This window comes from Ambystoma mexicanum, chromosome 4q (assembly GCF_040938575.1).
Source record: "Ambystoma mexicanum isolate Mex_15411 chromosome 4q, UKY_AmexF1_1, whole genome shotgun sequence".
NCBI lineage: Eukaryota > Metazoa > Chordata > Amphibia > Caudata > Ambystomatidae > Ambystoma > Ambystoma mexicanum.
In genome coordinates, this window is record NC_090928.1 from 526,914,638 (window position 1) to 526,942,303 (window position 27,666).

Genomic DNA, 27,666 nt, shown 5'->3' on the forward strand with positions numbered 1-27,666 from the left:
CCAACGTGGGGCTCGAACCCACGACCCTGAGATTAAGAGTCTCATGCTCTACCGACTGAGCTAGCCAGGCTCCTTTGGATGCCTATAGTTTTCTTCCCTATCCCCGCACTGCCGTTTTCCACAGATAGGATGTATTTTTTTGGTCAAAAAGCATTACAATTTTAGTTGTGTTCGCCCAACGTGGGCTCGAACCCACGACCCTGAGATTAAGAGTCTCATGCTCTACCGACTGAGCTAGCCGGGCTCCTTTGGATGCCTATAGTTTTCTTCCCTATCCCTGCACTGCCGTTTTCCACAGATAGGATGCTGTGTAATCATAGGCTCTGGTGGAGTTTGGAAAGAAAATACACATCAGCCAGAGGCAGAAATAGTCTAAGAAAGTATCAAACACAATTACCAGTCAATATCAGAACGCATTGAAGAATATCAGGAAATAGCCGATTAAACCTGTGTGGAAAAAAGTCCTATTTGTGTTTTCTCCACTTTATTTTATAGTAAGATGATGCATACTTTTTCTTTTACAGTGAATACATTAAGGTATGGTATTGCCCCATTACACATCATCCAGACATGCATTCATATATTGCATGTTAACAATGAAAATATTGCAAATATTGTAAAGAGACTTTCAATTTCTATTTTTTTGGTCAAAAAGCACTAAAATTTTAGTTGTTTTCGCCCAACGTGGGGCTCGAACATACGACCCTGAGATTAAGAGTCTCATGCTCTACCGACTGAGCTAGCCGGGCTTCTTTGGATGCTTATAGTTTTCTTCCCTATCCCTGCACTGCCGTTTTCCACAGATAGGATGTACTCTGGTGGAGTTTGGAAAGAAAATACACATCAGCCAGAGGCAGAAATAGTCTAAGAAAGTATCAAACACAATTACCAGTCAATATCAGAACGCATTGAAGAATATCAGGAAATAGCCGATTAAACCTGTGTGGAAAAAAGTCTTATTTGTGTTTTCTCCACTTTATTTTATAGTAAGATGATACATACTTTTTCTTTTACAGTGAATACATTAAGGTGTGGTATTGCCCCATTACACATCATCCAGACATGCATTCATATATTGCATGTTAACAATCAAAATATTGCAAATATTGTAAAGAGACTTTCAATTTCTATTTTTTTGGTCAAAAAGCACTAAAATTTTAGTTGTTTTCGCCCAACGTGGGGCTCAAACCCACGACCTTGAGATTAAGAGTCTCATGCTCTACCGACTGAGCTAGCCGGGCTCCTTTGGATACCTATAGTTTTCTTCCCTATCCCTGCACTGCCGTTTTCTACAGATAGGATGCTGTGTAATCATAGGCTCTGGTGGAGTTTGGAAAGAAAATACACATCAGCCAGAGGCAGAAATAGTCTAAGAAAGTATCAAACACAATTACCAGTCAATATCAGAACGCATTGAAGAATATCAGGAAATAGCCGATTAAACATGTGTGGAAAAAAGTCTTATTTGTGTTTTCTCCACTTTATTTTATAGTAAGATGATACATACTTTTTCTTTTACAGTGAATACATTAAGGTGTGGTATTGCCCCATTACACATCATCCAGACATGCATTCATATATTGCATGTTAACAATCAAAATATTGCAAATATTGTAAAGAGACTTTCAATTTCTATTTTTTTGGTCAAAAAGCATTAAAATTTTAGTTGTTTTCGCCCAACGTGGGGCTCGCACCCACGACCCTGAGATTAAGAGTCTCATGTTCTACCGACTGAGCTAGCCAGGCTCCTTTGGATGCCTATAGTTTTCTTCCCTATCCCCGCACTGCCGTTTTCCACAGATAGGATGTATTTTTTTGGTCAAAAAGCATTACAATTTTAGTTGTTTTCGCCCAACGTGGGGCTCGCACCCACGACCCTGAGATTAAGAGTCTCATGCTCTACCGACTGAGCTAGCCGGGCTCTTTTGGATGCCTATAGTTTTCTTCCCTATCCCTGCACTGCCGCTTTCCACAGATAGGATGCTGTGTATTCATAGGCTCTGGTGGAGTTTGGAAAGAAAATACACATCAGCCAGAGGCAGAAATAGTCTAAGAAAGTATCAAACACAATTACCAGTCAATATCAGAACGCATTGAAGAATATCAGGAAATAGCCGATTAAACCTGTGTGGAAAAAAGTCTTATTTGTGTTTTCTCCACTTTATTTTATAGTAAGATGATACATACTTTTTCTTTTATAGTGAATACATTAAGGTGTGGTATTGCCCCATTACACATCATCCAGACATGCATTCATATATTGCATGTTAACAATGAAAATATTGCAAATATTGTAAAGAGACTTTCAATTTCTATTTTTTTGGTCAAAAAGCACTAAAATTTTAGTTGCTTTCACCCAACGTGGGGCTCGAACCCACGACCCTGAGATTAAGAGTCTCATGCTCTACCGACTGAGCTAGCCAGGCACCTTTGGATGCCTATAGTTTTCTTCCCTATCCCCGCACTGCCGTTTTCCACAGATAGGATGTATTTTTTTGGTCAAAAAGCATTACAATTTTAGTTGTGTTTGCCCAACGTGGGCTCGAACCCACGACCCTGAGATTAAGAGTATCATGCTCTACCGACTGAGCTAGCCGGGCTCCTTTGGATGCCTATAGTTTTCTTCCCTATCCCTGCACTGCCGTTTTCCACAGATAGGATGCTGTGTAATCATAGGCTCTGGTGGAGTTTGGAAAGAAAATACACATCAGCCAGAGGCAGAAATAGTCTAAGAAAGTATCAAACACAATTACCAGTCAATATCAGAACGCATTGAAGAATATCAGGAAATAGCCGATTAAACCTGTGTGGAAAAAAGTCCTATTTGTGTTATCTCCACTTTATTTTATAGTAAGATGATACATACTTTTTCTTTTACAGTGAATACATTAAGGTGTGGTATTGCCCCATTACACATCATCCAGACATGCATTCATATATTACATGTTAACAATGAAAATATTGCAAATATTGTAAAGAGACTTTCAATTTCTATTTTTTGGGTCAAAAAGCACTAAAATTTTAGTTGTTTTCGCCCAACGTGGGGCTCGAACCCACGACCCTGATATTAAGAGTCTCATGCTCTACCGACTGAGCTAGCCGGCTTCTTTGGATGCTTATAGTTTTCTTCCCTATCCCTGCACTGCCGTTTTCCACAGATAGGATGTACTCTGGTGGAGTTTGGAAAGAAAATACACATCAGCCAGAGGCAGAAATAGTCTAAGAAAGTATCAAACACAATTACCAGTCAATATCAGAACGCATTGAAGAATATCAGGAAATAGCCGATTAAACCTGTGTGGAAAAAAGTCTTATTTGTGTTTTCTCCACTTTATTTTATAGTAAGATGATGCATACTTTTTCTTTTACAGTGAATACATTAAGGTATGGTATTGCCCCATTACACATCATCCAGACATGCATTCATATATTGCATGTTAACAATGAAAATATTGCAAATATTGTAAAGAGACTTTCAATTTCTATTTTTTTGGTCAAAAAGCACTAAAATTTTAGTTGTTTTCACCCAACGTGGGGCTCGAACCCACGACCCAGAGATTAAGAGTCTCATTCTCTACCGACTGAGCTAACCAGGCTCCTTTGGATGCCTATAGTTTTCTTCCCTATCCCTGCACTGCCGTTTTCCACAGATAGGATGCTGTGTAATCATAGGCTCTGGTGGAGTTTGGAAAGAAAATACACATCAGCCAGAGGCAGAAATAGTCTAAGAAAGTATCAAACACAATTACCAGTCAATATCAGAACGCATTGAAGAATATCAGGAAATAGCCGATTAAACCTGTGTGGAAAAAAGTCCTATTTGTGTTTTCTCCACTTTATTTTATAGTAAGATGATACATACTTTTTCTTTTACAGTGAATACATTAAGGTGTGGTATTGCCCCATTACACATCATCCAGACATGCATTCATATATTGCATGTTAACAATGAAAATATTGCAAATATTGTAAAGAGACTTTCAATTTCTATTTTTTTGGTCAAAAAGCACTAAAATTTTAGTTGTTTTCGCCCAACGTGGGGCTCGAACATACAACCCTGAGATTAAGAGTCTCATGCTCTACCGACTGAGCTAGCCGGGCTTCTTTGGATGCTTATAGTTTTCTTCCCTATCCCTGCACTGCCGTTTTCCACAGATAGGATGTACTCTGGTGGAGTTTGGAAAGAAAATACACATCAGCCAGAGGCAGAAATAGTCTAAGAAAGTATCAAACACAATTACCAGTCAATATCAGAACGCATTGAAGAATATCAGGAAATAGCCGATTAAACCTGTGTGGAAAAAAGTCCTATTTGTGTTTTCTCCACTTTATTTTATAGTAAGATGATACATACTTTTTCTTTTACAGTGAATACATTAAGGTGTGGTATTGCCCCATTACACATCATCCAGACATGCATTCATATATTACATGTTAACAATGAAAATATTGCAAATATTGTAAAGAGACTTTCAATTTCTATTTTTTTGGTCAAAAAGCACTAAAATTTTAGTTGTTTTCGCCCAACGTGGGGCTCGAACCCACGACCCTGATATTAAGAGTCTCATGCTCTACCGACTGAGCTAGCCGGGCTTCTTTGGATGCTTATAGTTTTCTTCCCTATCCCTGCACTGCCGTTTTCCACAGATAGGATGTACTCTGGTGGAGTTTGGAAAGAAAATACACATCAGCCAGAGGCAGAAATAGTCTAAGAAAGTATCAAACACAATTACCAGTCAATATCAGAACGCATTGAAGAATATCAGGAAATAGCCGATTAAACCTGTGTGGAAAAAAGTCTTATTTGTGTTTTCTCCACTTTATTTTATAGTAAGATGATGCATACTTTTTCTTTTACAGTGAATACATTAAGGTATGGTATTGCCCCATTACACATCATCCAGACATGCATTCATATATTGCATGTTAACAATAAAAATATTGCAAATATTGTAAAGAGACTTTCAATTTCTATTTTTTTGGTCAAAAAGCACTAAAATTTTAGTTGTTTTCACCCAACGTGGGGCTCGAACCCACGACCCTGAGATTAAGAGTCTCATGCTCCACCGACTGAGCTAGCCGGGCTCCTTTGGATGCCTATAGTTTTCTTCCCTATCCCTGCACTGCCGCTTTCCACAGATAGGATGCTGTGTAATCATAGGCTCTGGTGGAGTTTGGAAAGAAAATACACATCAGCCAGAGGCAGAAATAGTCTAAGAAAGTATCAAACACAATTACCAGTCAATATCAGAACGCATTGAAGAATATCAGGAAATAGCCGATTAAACCTGTGTGGAAAAAAGTCTTATTTGTGTTTTCTCCACTTTATTTTATAGTAAGATGATACATACTTTTTCTTTTACAGTGAATACATTAAGGTGTGGTATTGCCCCATTACACATCATCCAGACATGCATTCATATATTGCATGTTAACAATGAAAATATTGCAAATATTGTAAAGAGACTTTCAATTTCTATTTTTTTGGTCAAAAAGCACTAAAATTTTAGTTGTTTTCGCCCAACGTGGGGCTCGTACCCACGACCCTGAGATTAAGAGTCTCATGCTCTACCGACTGAGCTAGCCGGGCTTCTTTGGATGCGTATAGTTTTCTTCCCTATCCCTGCACTGCCGTTTTCCACAGATACGATGTATTTTTTTGGTCAAAAAGCACTACAATTTTAGTTGTTTTCGCCCAACGTGGGGCTTGAACCCACGACCCTGAGATTAAGAGTCTCATGCTCTACCGACTGAGCTAGCCGGGCTCCTTTGGATGCCTATAGTTTTCTTCCCTATCCCTGCACTGCCGTTTTCCACAGATAGGATGTATTTTTTTGGTCAAAAAGCACTACAATTTTAGTTGTTTTCGCCCAACGTGGGGCTCGAACCCACGACCCTGAGATTAAGAGTCTCATGCTCTACCGACTGAGCTAGCCGGGCTCCTTTGGATACCTATAGTTTTCTTCCCTATCCCTGCACTGCAGCTTTCCACAGATAGGATGCTGTGTAATCATAGGCTCTGGTGGAGTTTGGAAAGAAAATACACATCAGCCAGAGGCAGAAATAGTCTAAGAAAGTATCAAACACAATTACCAGTCAATATCAGAACGCATTGAAGAATATCAGGAAATAGCCGATTAAACATGTGTGGAAAAAAGTCTTATTTGTGTTTTCTCCACTTTATTTTATAGTAAGATGATACATACTTTTTCTTTTACAGTGAATACATTAAGGTGTGGTATTGCCCCATTACACATCATCCAGACATGCATTCATATATTGCATGTTAACAATGAAAATATTGCAAATATTGTAAAGAGACTTTCAATTTCTATTTTTTTGGTCAAAAAGCACTAAAATTTTAGTTGCTTTCACCCAACGTGGGGCTCGAACCCACGACCCTGAGATTAAGAGTCTCATGCTCTACCGACTGAGCTAGCAAGGCTCCTTTGGATGCCTATAGTTTTCTTCCCTATCCCCGCACTGCCGTTTTCCACAGATAGGATGTATTTTTTTGGTCAAAAAGCATTACAATTTTAGTTGTGTTCGCCCAACGTGGGCTCGAACCCACGACCCTGAGATTAAGAGTATCATGCTCTACCGACTGAGCTAGCCGGGCTCCTTTGGATGCCTATAGTTTTCTTCCCTATCCCTGCACTGCCGTTTTCCACAGATAGGATGCTGTGTAATCATAGGCTCTGGTGGAGTTTGGAAAGAAAATACACATCAGCCAGAGGCAGAAATAGTCTAAGAAAGTATCAAACACAATTACCAGTCAATATCAGAACGCATTGAAGAATATCAGGAAATAGCCGATTAAACCTGTGTGGAAAAAAGTCCTATTTGTGTTTTCTCCACTTTATTTTATAGTAAGATGATGCATACTTTTTCTTTTACAGTGAATACATTAAGGTATGGTATTGCCCCATTACACATCATCCAGACATGCATTCATATATTGCATGTTAACAATGAAAATATTGCAAATATTGTAAAGAGACTTTCAATTTCTATTTTTTTGGTCAAAAAGCACTAAAATTTTAGTTGTTTTCACCCAACGTGGGGCTCGAACCCACGACCCTGAGATTAAGAGTCTCATGCTCTACCGACTGAGCTAGCCAGGCTCCTTTGGATGCCTATAGTTTTCTTCCCTATCCCTGCACTGCCGTTTTCCACAGATAGGCTGTATTTTTTTGGTCAAAAAGCATTACAATTTTAGTTGTGTCCGCCCAACGTGGGCTCGAACCCACGACCCTCAGATTAAGAGTATCATGCTCTACCGACTGAGCTAGCCGGGCTCCTTTGGATGCCTATAGTTTTCTTCCCTATCCCTGCACTGCCGTTTTCCACAGATAGGATGCTGTGTAATCATAGGCTCTGGTGGAGTTTGGAAAGAAAATACACATCAGCCAGAGGCAGAAATAGTCTAAGAAAGTATCAAACACAATTACCAGTCAATATCAGAACGCATTGAAGAATATCAGGAAATAGCCGATTAAACCTGTGTGGAAAAAAGTCCTATTTGTGTTTTCTCCACTTTATTTTATAGTAAGATGATACATACTTTTTCTTTTACAGTGAATACATTAAGGTGTGGTATTGCCCCATTACACATCATCCAGACATGCATTCATATATTGCATGTTAACAATGAAAATATTGCAAATATTGTAAAGAGACTTTCAATTTCTATTTTTTTGGTCAAAAAGCACTAAAATTTTATTTGTTTTCACCCAACGTGGGGCTCGAACCCACGACCCTGAGATTAAGAGTCTCATGCTCTACCGACTGAGCTAGCCAGGCTTTTTTGGATGCTTATAGTTTTCTTCCCTATCCCTGCACTGCCGTTTTCCACAGATAGGATGTACTCTGGTGGAGTTTGGAAAGAAAATACACATCAGCCAGAGGCAGAAATAGTCTAAGAAAGTATCAAACACAATTACCAGTCAATATCAGAACGCATTGAAGAATATCAGGAAATAGCCGATTAAACCTGTGTGGAAAAAAGTCTTATTTGTGTTTTCTCCACTTTATTTTATAGTAAGATGATACATACTTTTTCTTTTACAGTGAATACATTAAGGTGTGGTATTGCCCCATTACACATCATCCAGACATGCATTCATATATTGCATGTTAACAATCAAAATATTGCAAATATTGTAAAGAGACTTTCAATTTCTATTTTTTTGGTCAAAAAGCATTAAAATTTTAGTTGTTTTCGCCCAACGTGGGGCTCGCACCCACGACCCTGAGATTAAGAGTCTCATGCTCTACCAACTGAGCTAGCCGGGCTCCTTTGGATGCCTATAGTTTTCTTCCCTATCCCTGCACTGCCGCTTTCCACAGATAGGATGCTGTGTAATCATAGGCTCTGGTGGAGTTTGGAAAGAAAATACACATCAGCCAGAGGCAGAAATAGTCTAAGAAAGTATCAAACACAATTACCAGTCAATATCAGAACACATTGAAGAATATCAGGAAATAGCCGATTAAACCTGTGTGGAAAAAAGTCTTATTTGTGTTTTCTCCACTTTATTTTATAGTAAGATGATACATACTTTTTCTTTTACAGTGAATACATTAAGGTGTGGTATTGCCCCATTACACATCATCCAGACATGCATTCATATATTGCATGTTAACAATCAAAATATTGCAAATATTGTAAAGAGACTTTCAATTTCTATTTTTTTGGTCAAAAAGCACTAAAATTTTAGTTGTTTTCGCCCAACGTGGGGCTCAAACCCACGACCTTGAGATTAAGAGTCTCATGCTCTACCGACTGAGCTAGCCGGGCTCCTTTGGATACCTATAGTTTTCTTCCCTATCCCTGCACTGCCGTTTTCCACAGATAGGATGCTGTGTAATCATAGGCTCTGGTGGAGTTTGGAAAGAAAATACACATCAGCCAGAGGCAGAAATAGTCTAAGAAAGTATCAAACACAATTACCAGTCAATATCAGAACGCATTGAAGAATATCAGGAAATAGCCGATTAAACATGTGTGGAAAAAAGTCTTATTTGTGTTTTCTCCACTTTATTTTATAGTAAGATGATACATACTTTTTCTTTTACAGTGAATACATTAAGGTGTGGTATTGCCCCATTACACATCATCCAGACATGCATTCATATATTGCATGTTAACAATCAAAATATTGCAAATATTGTAAAGAGACTTTCAATTTCTATTTTTTTGGTCAAAAAGCATTAAAATTTTAGTTGTTTTCGCCCAACGTGGGGCTCGCACCCACGACCCTGAGATTAAGAGTCTCATGTTCTACCGACTGAGCTAGCCAGGCTCCTTTGGATGCCTATAGTTTTCTTCCCTATCCCCGCACTGCCGTTTTCCACAGATAGGATGTATTTTTTTGGTCAAAAAGCATTACAATTTTAGTTGTTTTCGCCCAACGTGGGGCTCGCACCCACGACCCTGAGATTAAGAGTCTCATGCTCTACCGACTGAGCTAGCCGGGCTCTTTTGGATGCCTATAGTTTTCTTCCCTATCCCTGCACTGCCGCTTTCCACAGATAGGATGCTGTGTATTCATAGGCTCTGGTGGAGTTTGGAAAGAAAATACACATCAGCCAGAGGCAGAAATAGTCTAAGAAAGTATCAAACACAATTACCAGTCAATATCAGAACGCATTGAAGAATATCAGGAAATAGCCGATTAAACCTGTGTGGAAAAAAGTCTTATTTGTGTTTTCTCCACTTTATTTTATAGTAAGATGATACATACTTTTTCTTTTATAGTGAATACATTAAGGTGTGGTATTGCCCCATTACACATCATCCAGACATGCATTCATATATTGCATGTTAACAATGAAAATATTGCAAATATTGTAAAGAGACTTTCAATTTCTATTTTTTTGGTCAAAAAGCACTAAAATTTTAGTTGCTTTCACCCAACGTGGGGCTCGAACCCACGACCCTGAGATTAAGAGTCTCATGCTCTACCGACTGAGCTAGCCAGGCACCTTTGGATGCCTATAGTTTTCTTCCCTATCCCCGCACTGCCGTTTTCCACAGATAGGATGTATTTTTTTGGTCAAAAAGCATTACAATTTTAGTTGTGTTCGCCCAACGTGGGCTCGAACCCACGACCCTGAGATTAAGAGTATCATGCTCTACCGACTGAGCTAGCCGGGCTCCTTTGGATGCCTATAGTTTTCTTCCCTATCCCTGCACTGCCGTTTTCCACAGATAGGATGCTGTGTAATCATAGGCTCTGGTGGAGTTTGGAAAGAAAATACACATCAGCCAGAGGCAGAAATAGTCTAAGAAAGTATCAAACACAATTACCAGTCAATATCAGAACGCATTGAAGAATATCAGGAAATAGCCGATTAAACCTGTGTGGAAAAAAGTCCTATTTGTGTTTTCTCCACTTTATTTTATAGTAAGATGATACATACTTTTTCTTTTACAGTGAATACATTAAGGTGTGGTATTGCCCCATTACACATCATCCAGACATGCATTCATATATTACATGTTAACAATGAAAATATTGCAAATATTGTAAAGAGACTTTCAATTTCTATTTTTTGGGTCAAAAAGCACTAAAATTTTAGTTGTTTTCGCCCAACGTGGGGCTCGAACCCACGACCCTGATATTAAGAGTCTCATGCTCTACCGACTGAGCTAGCCGGCTTCTTTGGATGCTTATAGTTTTCTTCCCTATCCCTGCACTGCCGTTTTCCACAGATAGGATGTACTCTGGTGGAGTTTGGAAAGAAAATACACATCAGCCAGAGGCAGAAATAGTCTAAGAAAGTATCAAACACAATTACCAGTCAATATCAGAACGCATTGAAGAATATCAGGAAATAGCCGATTAAACCTGTGTGGAAAAAAGTCTTATTTGTGTTTTCTCCACTTTATTTTATAGTAAGATGATGCATACTTTTTCTTTTACAGTGAATACATTAAGGTATGGTATTGCCCCATTACACATCATCCAGACATGCATTCATATATTGCATGTTAACAATGAAAATATTGCAAATATTGTAAAGAGACTTTCAATTTCTATTTTTTTGGTCAAAAAGCACTAAAATTTTAGTTGTTTTCACCCAACGTGGGGCTCGAACCCACGACCCAGAGATTAAGAGTCTCATGCTCTACCGACTGAGCTAACCAGGCTCCTTTGGATGCCTATAGTTTTCTTCCCTATCCCTGCACTGCCGTTTTCCACAGATAGGATGCTGTGTAATCATAGGCTCTGGTGGAGTTTGGAAAGAAAATACACATCAGCCAGAGGCAGAAATAGTCTAAGAAAGTATCAAACACAATTACCAGTCAATATCAGAACGCATTGAAGAATATCAGGAAATAGCCGATTAAACCTGTGTGGAAAAAAGTCTTATTTGTGTTTTCTCCACTTTATTTTATAGTAAGATGATACATACTTTTTCTTTTACAGTGAATACATTAAGGTGTGGTATTGCCCCATTACACATCATCCAGACATGCATTCATATATTGCATGTTAACAATCAAAATATTGCAAATATTGTAAAGAGACTTTCAATTTCTATTTTTTTGGTCAAAAAGCATTAAAATTTTAGTTGTTTTCGCCCAACGTGGGGCTCGCACCCACGACCCTGAGATTAAGAGTCTCATGCTCTACCAACTGAGCTAGCCGGGCTCCTTTGGATGCCTATAGTTTTCTTCCCTATCCCTGCACTGCCGCTTTCCACAGATAGGATGCTGTGTAATCATAGGCTCTGGTGGAGTTTGGAAAGAAAATACACATCAGCCAGAGGCAGAAATAGTCTAAGAAAGTATCAAACACAATTACCAGTCAATATCAGAACGCATTGAAGAATATCAGGAAATAGCCGATTAAACCTGTGTGGAAAAAAGTCTTATTTGTGTTTTCTCCACTTTATTTTATAGTAAGATGATACATACTTTTTCTTTTACAGTGAATACATTAAGGTGTGGTATTGCCCCATTACACATCATCCAGACATGCATTCATATATTGCATGTTAACAATCAAAATATTGCAAATATTGTAAAGAGACTTTCAATTTCTATTTTTTTGGTCAAAAAGCACTAAAATTTTAGTTGTTTTCGCCCAACGTGGGGCTCAAACCCACGACCTTGAGATTAAGAGTCTCATGCTCTACCGACTGAGCTAGCCGGGCTCCTTTGGATACCTATAGTTTTCTTCCCTATCCCTGCACTGCCGTTTTCCACAGATAGGATGCTGTGTAATCATAGGCTCTGGTGGAGTTTGGAAAGAAAATACACATCAGCCAGAGGCAGAAATAGTCTAAGAAAGTATCAAACACAATTACCAGTCAATATCAGAACGCATTGAAGAATATCAGGAAATAGCCGATTAAACATGTGTGGAAAAAAGTCTTATTTGTGTTTTCTCCACTTTATTTTATAGTAAGATGATACATACTTTTTCTTTTACAGTGAATACATTAAGGTGTGGTATTGCCCCATTACACATCATCCAGACATGCATTCATATATTGCATGTTAACAATCAAAATATTGCAAATATTGTAAAGAGACTTTCAATTTCTATTTTTTTGGTCAAAAAGCATTAAAATTTTAGTTGTTTTCGCCCAACGTGGGGCTCGCACCCACGACCCTGAGATTAAGAGTCTCATGTTCTACCGACTGAGCTAGCCAGGCTCCTTTGGATGCCTATAGTTTTCTTCCCTATCCCCGCACTGCCGTTTTCCACAGATAGGATGTATTTTTTTGGTCAAAAAGCATTACAATTTTAGTTGTTTTCGCCCAACGTGGGGCTCGCACCCACGACCCTGAGATTAAGAGTCTCATGCTCTACCGACTGAGCTAGCCGGGCTCTTTTGGATGCCTATAGTTTTCTTCCCTATCCCTGCACTGCCGCTTTCCACAGATAGGATGCTGTGTATTCATAGGCTCTGGTGGAGTTTGGAAAGAAAATACACATCAGCCAGAGGCAGAAATAGTCTAAGAAAGTATCAAACACAATTACCAGTCAATATCAGAACGCATTGAAGAATATCAGGAAATAGCCGATTAAACCTGTGTGGAAAAAAGTCTTATTTGTGTTTTCTCCACTTTATTTTATAGTAAGATGATACATACTTTTTCTTTTATAGTGAATACATTAAGGTGTGGTATTGCCCCATTACACATCATCCAGACATGCATTCATATATTGCATGTTAACAATGAAAATATTGCAAATATTGTAAAGAGACTTTCAATTTCTATTTTTTTGGTCAAAAAGCACTAAAATTTTAGTTGCTTTCACCCAACGTGGGGCTCGAACCCACGACCCTGAGATTAAGAGTCTCATGCTCTACCGACTGAGCTAGCCAGGCACCTTTGGATGCCTATAGTTTTCTTCCCTATCCCCGCACTGCCGTTTTCCACAGATAGGATGTATTTTTTTGGTCAAAAAGCATTACAATTTTAGTTGTGTTCGCCCAACGTGGGCTCGAACCCACGACCCTGAGATTAAGAGTATCATGCTCTACCGACTGAGCTAGCCGGGCTCCTTTGGATGCCTATAGTTTTCTTCCCTATCCCTGCACTGCCGTTTTCCACAGATAGGATGCTGTGTAATCATAGGCTCTGGTGGAGTTTGGAAAGAAAATACACATCAGCCAGAGGCAGAAATAGTCTAAGAAAGTATCAAACACAATTACCAGTCAATATCAGAACGCATTGAAGAATATCAGGAAATAGCCGATTAAACCTGTGTGGAAAAAAGTCCTATTTGTGTTTTCTCCACTTTATTTTATAGTAAGATGATACATACTTTTTCTTTTACAGTGAATACATTAAGGTGTGGTATTGCCCCATTACACATCATCCAGACATGCATTCATATATTACATGTTAACAATGAAAATATTGCAAATATTGTAAAGAGACTTTCAATTTCTATTTTTTGGGTCAAAAAGCACTAAAATTTTAGTTGTTTTCGCCCAACGTGGGGCTCGAACCCACGACCCTGATATTAAGAGTCTCATGCTCTACCGACTGAGCTAGCCGGCTTCTTTGGATGCTTATAGTTTTCTTCCCTATCCCTGCACTGCCGTTTTCCACAGATAGGATGTACTCTGGTGGAGTTTGGAAAGAAAATACACATCAGCCAGAGGCAGAAATAGTCTAAGAAAGTATCAAACACAATTACCAGTCAATATCAGAACGCATTGAAGAATATCAGGAAATAGCCGATTAAACCTGTGTGGAAAAAAGTCTTATTTGTGTTTTCTCCACTTTATTTTATAGTAAGATGATGCATACTTTTTCTTTTACAGTGAATACATTAAGGTATGGTATTGCCCCATTACACATCATCCAGACATGCATTCATATATTGCATGTTAACAATGAAAATATTGCAAATATTGTAAAGAGACTTTCAATTTCTATTTTTTTGGTCAAAAAGCACTAAAATTTTAGTTGTTTTCACCCAACGTGGGGCTCGAACCCACGACCCAGAGATTAAGAGTCTCATGCTCTACCGACTGAGCTAACCAGGCTCCTTTGGATGCCTATAGTTTTCTTCCCTATCCCTGCACTGCCGTTTTCCACAGATAGGATGCTGTGTAATCATAGGCTCTGGTGGAGTTTGGAAAGAAAATACACATCAGCCAGAGGCAGAAATAGTCTAAGAAAGTATCAAACACAATTACCAGTCAATATCAGAACGCATTGAAGAATATCAGGAAATAGCCGATTAAACCTGTGTGGAAAAAAGTCCTATTTGTGTTTTCTCCACTTTATTTTATAGTAAGATGATACATACTTTTTCTTTTACAGTGAATACATTAAGGTGTGGTATTGCCCCATTACACATCATCCAGACATGCATTCATATATTGCATGTTAACAATGAAAATATTGCAAATATTGTAAAGAGACTTTCAATTTCTATTTTTTTGGTCAAAAAGCACTAAAATTTTAGTTGTTTTCGCCCAACGTGGGGCTCGAACATACAACCCTGAGATTAAGAGTCTCATGCTCTACCGACTGAGCTAGCCGGGCTTCTTTGGATGCTTATAGTTTTCTTCCCTATCCCTGCACTGCCGTTTTCCACAGATAGGATGTACTCTGGTGGAGTTTGGAAAGAAAATACACATCAGCCAGAGGCAGAAATAGTCTAAGAAAGTATCAAACACAATTACCAGTCAATATCAGAACGCATTGAAGAATATCAGGAAATAGCCGATTAAACCTGTGTGGAAAAAAGTCCTATTTGTGTTTTCTCCACTTTATTTTATAGTAAGATGATACATACTTTTTCTTTTACAGTGAATACATTAAGGTGTGGTATTGCCCCATTACACATCATCCAGACATGCATTCATATATTACATGTTAACAATGAAAATATTGCAAATATTGTAAAGAGACTTTCAATTTCTATTTTTTTGGTCAAAAAGCACTAAAATTTTAGTTGTTTTCGCCCAACGTGGGGCTCGAACCCACGACCCTGATATTAAGAGTCTCATGCTCTACCGACTGAGCTAGCCGGGCTTCTTTGGATGCTTATAGTTTTCTTCCCTATCCCTGCACTGCCGTTTTCCACAGATAGGATGTACTCTGGTGGAGTTTGGAAAGAAAATACACATCAGCCAGAGGCAGAAATAGTCTAAGAAAGTATCAAACACAATTACCAGTCAATATCAGAACGCATTGAAGAATATCAGGAAATAGCCGATTAAACCTGTGTGGAAAAAAGTCTTATTTGTGTTTTCTCCACTTTATTTTATAGTAAGATGATGCATACTTTTTCTTTTACAGTGAATACATTAAGGTATGGTATTGCCCCATTACACATCATCCAGACATGCATTCATATATTGCATGTTAACAATGAAAATATTGCAAATATTGTAAAGAGACTTTCAATTTCTATTTTTTTGGTCAAAAAGCACTAAAATTTTAGTTGTTTTCACCCAACGTGGGGCTCGAACCCACCACCCAGAGATTAAGAGTCTCATGCTCTACCGACTGAGCTAACCAGGCTCCTTTGGATGCCTATAGTTTTCTTCCCTATCCCTGCACTGCCGTTTTCCACAGATAGGATGCTGTGTAATCATAGGCTCTGGTGGAGTTTGGAAAGAAAATACACATCAGCCAGAGGCAGAAATAGTCTAAGAAAGTATCAAACACAATTACCAGTCAATATCAGAATGCATTGAAGAATATCAGGAAATAGCCGATTAAACCTGTGTGGAAAAAAGTCCTATTTGTGTTTTCTCCACTTTATTTTATAGTAAGATGATACATACTTTTTCTTTTACAGTGAATACATTAAGGTGTGGTATTGCCCCATTACACATCATCCAGACATGCATTCATATATTGCATGTTAACAATGAAAATATTGCAAATATTGTAAAGAGACTTTCAATTTCTATTTTTTTGGTCAAAAAGCACTAAAATTTTAGTTGTTTTCGCCCAACGTGGGGCTCGAACATACAACCCTGAGATTAAGAGTCTCATGCTCTACCGACTGAGCTAGCCGGGCTTCTTTGGATGCTTATAGTTTTCTTCCCTATCCCTGCACTGCCGTTTTCCACAGATAGGATGTACTCTGGTGGAGTTTGGAAAGAAAATACACATCAGCCAGAGGCAGAAATAGTCTAAGAAAGTATCAAACACAATTACCAGTCAATATCAGAACGCATTGAAGAATATCAGGAAATAGCCGATTAAACATGTGTGGAAAAAAGTCTTATTTGTGTTTTCTCCACTTTATTTTATAGTAAGATGATACATACTTTTTCTTTTACAGTGAATACATTAAGGTGTGGTATTGCCCCATTGCACATCATCCAGACATGCATTCATATATTGCATGTTAACAATGAAAATATTGCAAATATTGTAAAGAGACTTTCAATTTCTATTTTTTGGTCAAAAAGCACTAAAATTTTAGTTGTTTTCGCCCAACGTGGGGCTCAAACCCACGACCCTGAGATTAAGAGTCTCATGCTCTACCGACTGAGCTAGCCGGGCTCCTTTGGGTGCCTATAGTTTTCTTCCCTATCCCTGCACTGCCGTTTTCCACAGATAGGATGTATTTTTTTGGTCAAAAAGTCCTACAATTTTAGTTGTTTTCGCCCAACATGGGGCTCGAACCCGCGACCCTGAGATTAAGAGTCTCATGCTCTACCGACTGAGCTAGCCGGGCTCCTTTGGATACCTATAGTTTTCTTCCCTATCCCTGCACTGCCGTTTTCCACAGATAGGATGCTGCGTAATCATAGGCTCTGGTGGAGTTTGGAAAGAAAATACACATCAGCCAGAGGCAGAAATAGTCTAAGAAAGTATCAAACACAATTACCAGTCAATATCAGAACGCATTGAAGAATATCAGGAAATAGCCGATTAAACCTGTGTGGAAAAAAGTCTTATTTGTGTTTTCTCCACTTTATTTTATAGTAAGATGATGCATACTTTTTCTTTTACAGTGAATACATTAAGGTATGGTATTGCCCCATTACACATCATCCAGACATGCATTCATATATTGCATGTTAACAATGAAAATATTGCAAAGAGACTTTCAATTTCTATTTTTTTGGTCAAAAAGCACTACAATTTTAGTTGTTTTCACCCAACGTGGGGCTCAAACCCACGACCCTGAGATTAAGAGTCTCATGCTCTACCGACTGAGCTAGCCGGGCTCCTTTGGATGCCTATAGTTTTCTTCCCTATCCCTGCACTGCCGTTTTCCACAGATAGGATGTATTTTTTTGGTCAAAAAGTCCTACAATTTTAGTTGTTTTCGCCCAACGTGGGGCTCGAACCCACGACCCTGAGATTAAGAGTCTCATGCTCTACCGACTGAGCTAGCCAGGCTCCTTTGGATACCTATAGTTTTCTTCCCTATCCCTGCACTGCCGTTTTCCACAGATAGGATGCTGTGTAATCATAGGCTCTGGTGGAGTTTGGAAAGAAAATACACATCAGCCAGAGGCAGAAATAGTCTAAGAAAGTATCAAACACAATTACCAGTCAATATCAGAACGCATTGAAGAATATCAGGAAATAGCCGATTAAACCTGTGTGGAAAAAAGTCTTATTTGTGTTTTCTCCACTTGATTTTATAGTAAGATGATACATACTTTTTCTTTTACAGTGAATACATTAAGGTGTGGTATTGCCCCATTACACATCATCCAGACATGCATTCATATATTGCATGTTAACAATCAAAATATTGCAAATATTGTAAAGAGACTTTCAATTTCTATTTTTTTGGTCGAAAAGCATTAAAATTTTAGTTGTTTTCGCCCAACGTGGGGCTCGCACCCACGACCCTGAGATTAAGAGTCTCATGCTCTACCGACTGAGCTAGCCGGTCTCCTTTGGATGCCTATAGTTTTCTTCCCTATCCCTGCACTGCCGCTTTCCACAGATAGGATGCTGTGTAATCATAGGCTCTGGTGGAGTTTGGAAAGAAAATACACATCAGCCAGAGGCAGAAATAGTCTAAGAAAGTATCAAACACAATTACCAGTCAATATCAGAACGCATTGAAGAATATCAGGAAATAGCCGATTAAACCTGTGTGGAAAAAAGTCTTATTTGTGTTTTCTCCACTTTATTTTATAGTAAGATGATACATACTTTTTCTTTTATAGTGAATACATTAAGGTGTGGTATTGCCCCATTACACATCATCCAGACATGCATTCATATATTGCATGTTAACAATGAAAATATTGCAAATATTGTAAAGAGACTTTCAATTTCTATTTTTTTGGTCAAAAAGCACTAAAATTTTAGTTGCTTTCACCCAACGTGGGGCTCGAACCCACGACCCTGAGATTAAGAGTCTCATGCTCTACCGACTGAGCTAGCCAGGCTCCTTTGGATGCCTATAGTTTTCTTCCCTATCCCCGCACTGCCGTTTTCCACAGATAGGATGTATTTTTTTGGTCAAAAAGCATTACAATTTTAGTTGTGTTCGCCCAACGTGGGCTCGAGCCCACGACCCTGAGATTAAGAGTATCATGCTCTACCGACTGAGCTAGCCGGGCTCCTTTGGATGCCTATAGTTTTCTTCCCTATCCCTGCACTGCCGTTTTCCACAGATAGGATGCTGTGTAATCATAGGCTCTGGTGGAGTTTGGAAAGAAAATACACATCAGCCAGAGGCAGAAATAGTCTAAGAAAGTATCAAACACAATTACCAGTCAATATCAGAGCGCATTGAAGAATATCAGGAAATAGCCGATTAAACCTGTGTGGAAAAAAGTCCTATTTGTGTTTTCTCCACTTTATTTTATAGTAAGATGATACATACTTTTTCTTTTACAGTGAATACATTAAGGTGTGGTATTGCCCCATTACACATCATCCAGACATGCATTCATATATTGCATGTTAACAATGAAAATATTGCAAATATTGTAAAGAGACTTTCAATTTCTATTTTTTTGGTCAAAAAGCACTAAAATATTAGTTGTTTTCACCCAACGTGGGGCTCGAACCCACGACCCTTAGATTAAGAGTCTCATGCTCTACCGACTGAGCTAGCCGGGCTTCTTTGTATGCTTATAGTTTTCTTCCCTATCCCTGCAATGCCGTTTTCCACAGATAGGATGTACTCTGGTGGAGTTTGGAAAGAAAATACACATCAGCCAGAGGCAGAAATAGTCTAAGAAAGTATCAAACACAATTACCAGTCAATATCAGAACGCATTGAAGAATATCAGGAAATAGCCGATTAAACCTGTGTGGAAAAAAGTCTTATTTGTGTTTTCTCCACTTTATTTTATAGTAAGATGATGCATACTTTTTCTTTTACAGTGAATACATTAAGGTATGGTATTGCCCCATTACACATCATCCAGACATGCATTCATATATTGCATGTTAACAATGAAAATATTGCAAATATTGTAAAGAGACTTTCAATTTCTATTTTTTTGGTCAAAAAGCATTAAAATTTTAGTTGTTTTCGCCCAACGTGGGGCTCGCACCCACGACCCTGAGATTAAGAGTCTCATGCTCTACCGACTGAGCTAGCCGGGCTCCTTTGGATGCCTATAGTTTTCTTCCCTATCCCTGCACTGCCGCTTTCCACAGATAGGATGCTGTGTAATCATAGGCTCTGGTGGAGTTTGGAAAGAAAATACACATCAGCCAGAGGCAGAAATAGTCTAAGAAAGTATCAAACACAATTACCAGTCATTATCAGAACGCATTGAAGAATATCAGGAAATAGCCGATTAAACCTGTGTGGAAAAAAGTCTTATTTGTGTTTTCTCCACTTTATTTTATAGTAAGATGATACATACTTTTTCTTTTATAGTGAATACATTAAGGTGTGGTATTGCCCCATTACACATCATCCAGACATGCATTCATATATTGCATGTTAACAATGAAAATATTGCAAATATTGTAAAGAGACTTTCAATTTCTATTTTTTTGGTCAAAAAGCACTAAAATTTTAGTTGCTTTCACCCAACGTGGGGCTCGAACCCACGACCCTGAGATTAAGAGTCTCATGCTCTACCGACTGAGCTAGCCAGGCTCCTTTGGATGCCTATAGTTTTCTTCCCTATCCCCGCACTGCCGTTTTCCACAGATAGGATGTATTTTTTTGGTCAAAAAGCATTACAATTTTAGTTGTGTTCGCCCAACGTGGGCTCGAGCCCACGACCCTGAGATTAAGAGTATCATGCTCTACCGACTGAGCTAGCCGGGCTCCTTTGGATGCCTATAGTTTTCTTCCCTATCCCTGCACTGCCGTTTTCCACAGATAGGATGCTGTGTAATCATAGGCTCTGGTGGAGTTTGGAAAGAAAATGCACATCAGCCAGAGGCAGAAATAGTCTAAGAAAGTATCAAACACAATTACCAGTCAATATCAGAACGCATTGAAGAATATCAGGAAATAGCCGATTAAACCTGTGTGGAAAAAAGTCCTATTTGTGTTTTCTCCACTTTATTTTATAGTAAGATGATACATACTTTTTCTTTTACAGTGAATACATTAAGGTGTGGTATTGCCCCATTACACATCATCCAGACATGCATTCATATATTGCATGTTAACAATCAAAATATTGCAAATATTGTAAAGAGACTTTCAATTTCTATTTTTTTGGTCGAAAAGCATTAAAATTTTAGTTGTTTTCGCCCAACGTGGGGCTCGCACCCACGACCCTGAGATTAAGAGTCTCATGCTCTACCGACTGAGCTAGCCGGTCTCCTTTGGATGCCTATAGTTTTCTTCCCTATCCCTGCACTGCCGCTTTCCACAGATAGGATGCTGTGTAATCATAGGCTCTGGTGGAGTTTGGAAAGAAAATACACATCAGCCAGAGGCAGAAATAGTCTAAGAAAGTATCAAACACAATTACCAGTCAATATCAGAACGCATTGAAGAATATCAGGAAATAGCCGATTAAACCTGTGTGGAAAAAAGTCTTATTTGTGTTTTCTCCACTTTATTTTATAGTAAGATGATACATACTTTTTCTTTTATAGTGAATACATTAAGGTGTGGTATTGCCCCATTACACATCATCCAGACATGCATTCATATATTGCATGTTAACAATGAAAATATTGCAAATATTGTAAAGAGACTTTCAATTTCTATTTTTTTGGTCAAAAAGCACTAAAATTTTAGTTGCTTTCACCCAACGTGGGGCTCGAACCCACGACCCTGAGATTAAGAGTCTCATGCTCTACCGACTGAGCTAGCCAGGCTCCTTTGGATGCCTATAGTTTTCTTCCCTATCCCCGCACTGCCGTTTTCCACAGATAGGATGTATTTTTTTGGTCAAAAAGCATTACAATTTTAGTTGTGTTCGCCCAACGTGGGCTCGAGCCCACGACCCTGAGATTAAGAGTATCATGCTCTACCGACTGAGCTAGCCGGGCTCCTTTGGATGCCTATAGTTTTCTTCCCTATCCCTGCACTGCCGTTTTCCACAGATAGGATGCTGTGTAATCATAGGCTCTGGTGGAGTTTGGAAAGAAAATACACATCAGCCAGAGGCAGAAATAGTCTAAGAAAGTATCAAACACAATTACCAGTCAATATCAGAGCGCATTGAAGAATATCAGGAAATAGCCGATTAAACCTGTGTGGAAAAAAGTCCTATTTGTGTTTTCTCCACTTTATTTTATAGTAAGATGATACATACTTTTTCTTTTACAGTGAATACATTAAGGTGTGGTATTGCCCCATTACACATCATCCAGACATGCATTCATATATTGCATGTTAACAATGAAAATATTGCAAATATTGTAAAGAGACTTTCAATTTCTATTTTTTTGGTCAAAAAGCACTAAAATATTAGTTGTTTTCACCCAACGTGGGGCTCGAACCCACGACCCTTAGATTAAGAGTCTCATGCTCTACCGACTGAGCTAGCCGGGCTTCTTTGTATGCTTATAGTTTTCTTCCCTATCCCTGCAATGCCGTTTTCCACAGATAGGATGTACTCTGGTGGAGTTTGGAAAGAAAATACACATCAGCCAGAGGCAGAAATAGTCTAAGAAAGTATCAAACACAATTACCAGTCAATATCAGAACGCATTGAAGAATATCAGGAAATAGCCGATTAAACCTGTGTGGAAAAAAGTCTTATTTGTGTTTTCTCCACTTTATTTTATAGTAAGATGATGCATACTTTTTCTTTTACAGTGAATACATTAAGGTATGGTATTGCCCCATTACACATCATCCAGACATGCATTCATATATTGCATGTTAACAATGAAAATATTGCAAATATTGTAAAGAGACTTTCAATTTCTATTTTTTTGGTCAAAAAGCATTAAAATTTTAGTTGTTTTCGCCCAACGTGGGGCTCGCACCCACGACCCTGAGATTAAGAGTCTCATGCTCTACCGACTGAGCTAGCCGGGCTCCTTTGGATGCCTATAGTTTTCTTCCCTATCCCTGCACTGCCGCTTTCCACAGATAGGATGCTGTGTAATCATAGGCTCTGGTGGAGTTTGGAAAGAAAATACACATCAGCCAGAGGCAGAAATAGTCTAAGAAAGTATCAAACACAATTACCAGTCATTATCAGAACGCATTGAAGAATATCAGGAAATAGCCGATTAAACCTGTGTGGAAAAAAGTCTTATTTGTGTTTTCTCCACTTTATTTTATAGTAAGATGATACATACTTTTTCTTTTATAGTGAATACATTAAGGTGTGGTATTGCCCCATTACACATCATCCAGACATGCATTCATATATTGCATGTTAACAATGAAAATATTGCAAATATTGTAAAGAGACTTTCAATTTCTATTTTTTTGGTCAAAAAGCACTAAAATTTTAGTTGCTTTCACCCAACGTGGGGCTCGAACCCACGACCCTGAGATTAAGAGTCTCATGCTCTACCGACTGAGCTAGCCAGGCTCCTTTGGATGCCTATAGTTTTCTTCCCTATCCCCGCACTGCCGTTTTCCACAGATAGGATGTATTTTTTTGGTCAAAAAGCATTACAATTTTAGTTGTGTTCGCCCAACGTGGGCTCGAGCCCACGACCCTGAGATTAAGAGTATCATGCTCTACCGACTGAGCTAGCCGGGCTCCTTTGGATGCCTATAGTTTTCTTCCCTATCCCTGCACTGCCGTTTTCCACAGATAGGATGCTGTGTAATCATAGGCTCTGGTGGAGTTTGGAAAGAAAATGCACATCAGCCAGAGGCAGAAATAGTCTAAGAAAGTATCAAACACAATTACCAGTCAATATCAGAACGCATTGAAGAATATCAGGAAATAGCCGATTAAACCTGTGTGGAAAAAAGTCCTATTTGTGTTTTCTCCACTTTATTTTATAGTAAGATGATACATACTTTTTCTTTTACAGTGAATACATTAAGGTGTGGTATTGCCCCATTACACATCATCCAGACATGCATTCATATATTGCATGTTAACAATGAAAATATTGCAAATATTGTAAAGAGACTTTCAATTTCTATTTTTTTGGTCAAAAAGCACTAAAATATTAGTTGTTTTCACCCAACGTGGAGCTCGAACCCACGACCCTGAGATTAAGAGTCTCATGCTCTACCGACTGAGCTAGCCGGGCTTCTTTGTATGCTTATAGTTTTCTTCCCTATCCCTGCAATGCCGTTTTCCACAGATAGGATGTACTCTGGTGGAGTTTGGAAAGAAAATGCACATCAGCCAGAGGCAGAAATAGTCTAAGAAAGTATCAAACACAATTACCAGTCAATATCAGAACGCATTGAAGAATATCAGGAAATAGCCGATTAAACCTGTGTGGAAAAAAGTCTTATTTGTGTTTTCTCCACTTTATTTTATAGTAAGATGATGCATACTTTTTCTTTTACAGTGAATACATTAAGGTATGGTATTGCCCCATTACACATCATCCAGACATGCATTCATATATTGCATGTTAACAATGAAAATATTGCAAATATTGTAAAGAGACTTTCAATTTCTATTTTTTTGGTCAAAAAGCACTAAAATATTAGTTGTTTTCACCCAACGTGGGGCTCGAACCCACAACCCTGAGATTAAGAGTCTCATGCTCTACCGACTGAGCTAGCCAGGCTCCTTTGGATGCCTATAGTTTTCTTCCCTATCCCTGCACTGCCGTTTTCCACAGATAGGATGTATTTTTTTGGTCAAAAAGCATTACAATTTTAGTTGTGTTCGCCCAACGTGGGCTCGAACCCACGACCCTGAGATTAAGAGTATCATGCTCTACCGACTGAGCTAGCCGGGCTCCTTTGGATGCCTATAGTTTTCTTCCCTATCCCTGCACTGCCGTTTTCCACAGATAGGATGCTGTGTAATCATAGGCTCTGGTGGAGTTTGGAAAGAAAATACACATCAGCCAGAGGCAGAAATAGTCTAAGAAAGTATCAAACACAATTACCAGTCAATATCAGAACGCATTGAAGAATATCAGGAAATAGCCGATTAAACCTGTGTGGAAAAAAGTCCTTTTTGTGTTTTCTCCACTTTATTTTATAGTAAGATGATACATACTTTTTCTTTTACAGTGAATACATTAAGGTGTGGTATTGCCCCATTACACATCATCCAGACATGCATTCATATATTGCATGTTAACAATGAAAATATTGCAAATATTGTAAAGAGACTTTCAATTTCTATTTTTTTGGTCAAAAAGCACTAAAATTTTAGTTGTTTTCGCCCAACGTGGGGCTCGAACCCACGACGCTGAGATTAAGAGTCTCATGCTCTACCGACTGAGCTAGCCGGGCTCCTCTGGATGTCTATAGTTTTCTTCCCTATCCCTGCACTGCCGCTTTCCACAGATAGGATGCTGTGTAATCATAGGCTCTGGTGGAGTTTGGAAAGAAAATACACATCAGCCAGAGGCAGAAATAGTCTAAGAAAGTATCAAACACAATTACCAGTCAATATCAGAACGCATTGAAGAATATCAGGAAATAGCCGATTAAACCTGTGTGGAAAAAAGTCTTATTTGTGTTTTCTCCACTTTATTTTATAGTAAGATGATACATACTTTTTCTTTTACAGTGAATACATTAAGGTGTGGTATTGCCCCATTACACATCATCCAGACATGCATTCATATATTGCATGTTAACAATCAAAATATTGCAAATATTGTAAAGAGACTTTCAATTTCTATTTTTTTGGTGGTCAAAAAGCACTAAAATTTTAGTTGTTTTCGCCCAACGTGGGGCTCAAACCCACGACCCTGAGATTAAGAGTCTCATGCTCTACCGACTGAGCCAGCCAGGCTCCTTTGGATGTCTATAGTTTTCTTCCCTATCCCTGCACTGCCGTTTTCCACAGATAGGATGTATTTTTTTGGTCAAAAAGCACTATAATTTTAGTTGTTTTCACCCAACGTGGGGCTCGAACCCACGACCCTGAGATTAAGAGTCTCATGCTCTACCGACTGAGCTAGCCAGGCTCCTTTGGATGCCTATAGTTTTCTTCCCTATCCCTGCACTGCCGTTTTCCACAGATAGGATGTATTTTTTTGGTCAAAAAGCATTACAATTTTAGTTGTGTTCGCCCAACGTGGGCTCGAACCCACGACCCTGAGATTAAGAGTATCATGCTCTACCGACTGAGCTAGCCGGGCTCCTTTGGATGCCTATAGTTTTCTTCCCTATCCCTGCACTGCCGTTTTCCACAGATAGGATGCTGTGTAATCATAGGCTCTGGTGGAGTTTGGAAAGAAAATACACATCAGCCAGAGGCAGAAATAGTCTAAGAAAGTATCAAACACAATTACCAGTCAATATCAGAACGCATTGAAGAATATCAGGAAATAGCCGATTAAACCTGTGTGGAAAAAGTCCTATTTGTGTTTTCTCCACTTTATTTTATAGTAAGATGATACATACTTTTTCTTTTACAGTGAATACATTAAGGTGTGGTATTGCCCCATTACACATCATCCAGACATGCATTCATATATTGCATGTTAACAATGAAAATATTGCAAAGAGACTTTCAATTTCTATTTTTTTGGTCAAAAAGCACTACAATTTTAGTTGTTTTCGCCCAACGTGGGGCGAAAAAACCCACGACCCTGAGATTAAGAGTCTCATGCTCTACCGACTGAGCTAGCCGGGCTCCTTTGGATGCCTATAGTTTTCTTCCCTATCCCTGCACTGCCGTTTTCCACAGATAGGATGTATTTTTTTGGTCAAAAAGCATTACAATTTTAGTTGTGTTCGCCCAACGTGGGCTCGAACCCACGACCCTGAGATTAAGAGTATCATGCTCTACCGACTGAGCTAGCCGGGCTCCTTTGGATGCCTATAGTTTTCTTCCCTATCCCTGCACTGCCGTTTTCCACAGATAGGATGCTGTGTAATCATAGGCTCTGGTGGAGTTTGGAAAGAAAATACACATCAGCCAGAGGCAGAAATAGTCTAAGAAAGTATCAAACACAATTACCAGTCAATATCAGAACGCATTGAAGAATATCAGGAAATAGCCGATTAAACCTGTGTGGAAAAAAGTCTTATTTGTGTTTTCTCCACTTTATTTTATAGTAAGATGATACATACTTTTTCTTTTACAGTGAATACATTAAGGTGTGGTATTGCCCCATTACACATCATCCAGACATGCATTCATATATTGCATGTTAACAATCAAAATATTGCAAATATTGTAAAGAGACTTTCAATTTCTATTTTTTTGGTCAAAAAGCATTAAAATTTTAGTTGTTTTCGCCCAACGTGGGGCTCGCACCCACGACCCTGAGATTAAGAGTCTCATGCTCTACCGACTGAGCTAGCCGGGCTCCTTTGGATGCCTATAGTTTTCTTCCCTATCCCTGCACTGCCGCTTTCCACAGATAGGATGCTGTGTAATCATAGGCTCTGGTGGAGTTTGGAAAGAAAATACACATCAGCCAGAGGCAGAAATAGTCTAAGAAAGTATCAAACACAATTACCAGTCAATATCAGAACGCATTGAAGAATATCAGGAAATAGCCGATTAAACCTGTGTGGAAAAAAGTCCTATTTGTGTTTTCTCCACTTTATTTTATAGTAAGATGATACATACTTTTTCTTTTACAGTGAATACATTAAGGTGTGGTATTGCCCCATTACACATCATCCAGACATGCATTCATATATTGCATGTTAACAATGAAAATATTGCAAATATTGTAAAGAGACTTTC

The 27,666-nt window shown here is 38.7% G+C and overlaps 1 non-coding gene across 1 annotated transcript; it reads right to left on the reverse strand.

The window, feature by feature from the left end:
- Window positions 1–5,867: 5,867 nt before the first annotated feature.
- On the reverse strand, window positions 5,868–5,940 carry TRNAK-CUU (transfer RNA lysine (anticodon CUU)). Its single transcript has one exon. It is a non-coding gene; the product is annotated as a tRNA-Lys (tRNA).
- Between the last annotated feature and the right edge of the window lie 21,726 nt (window positions 5,941–27,666).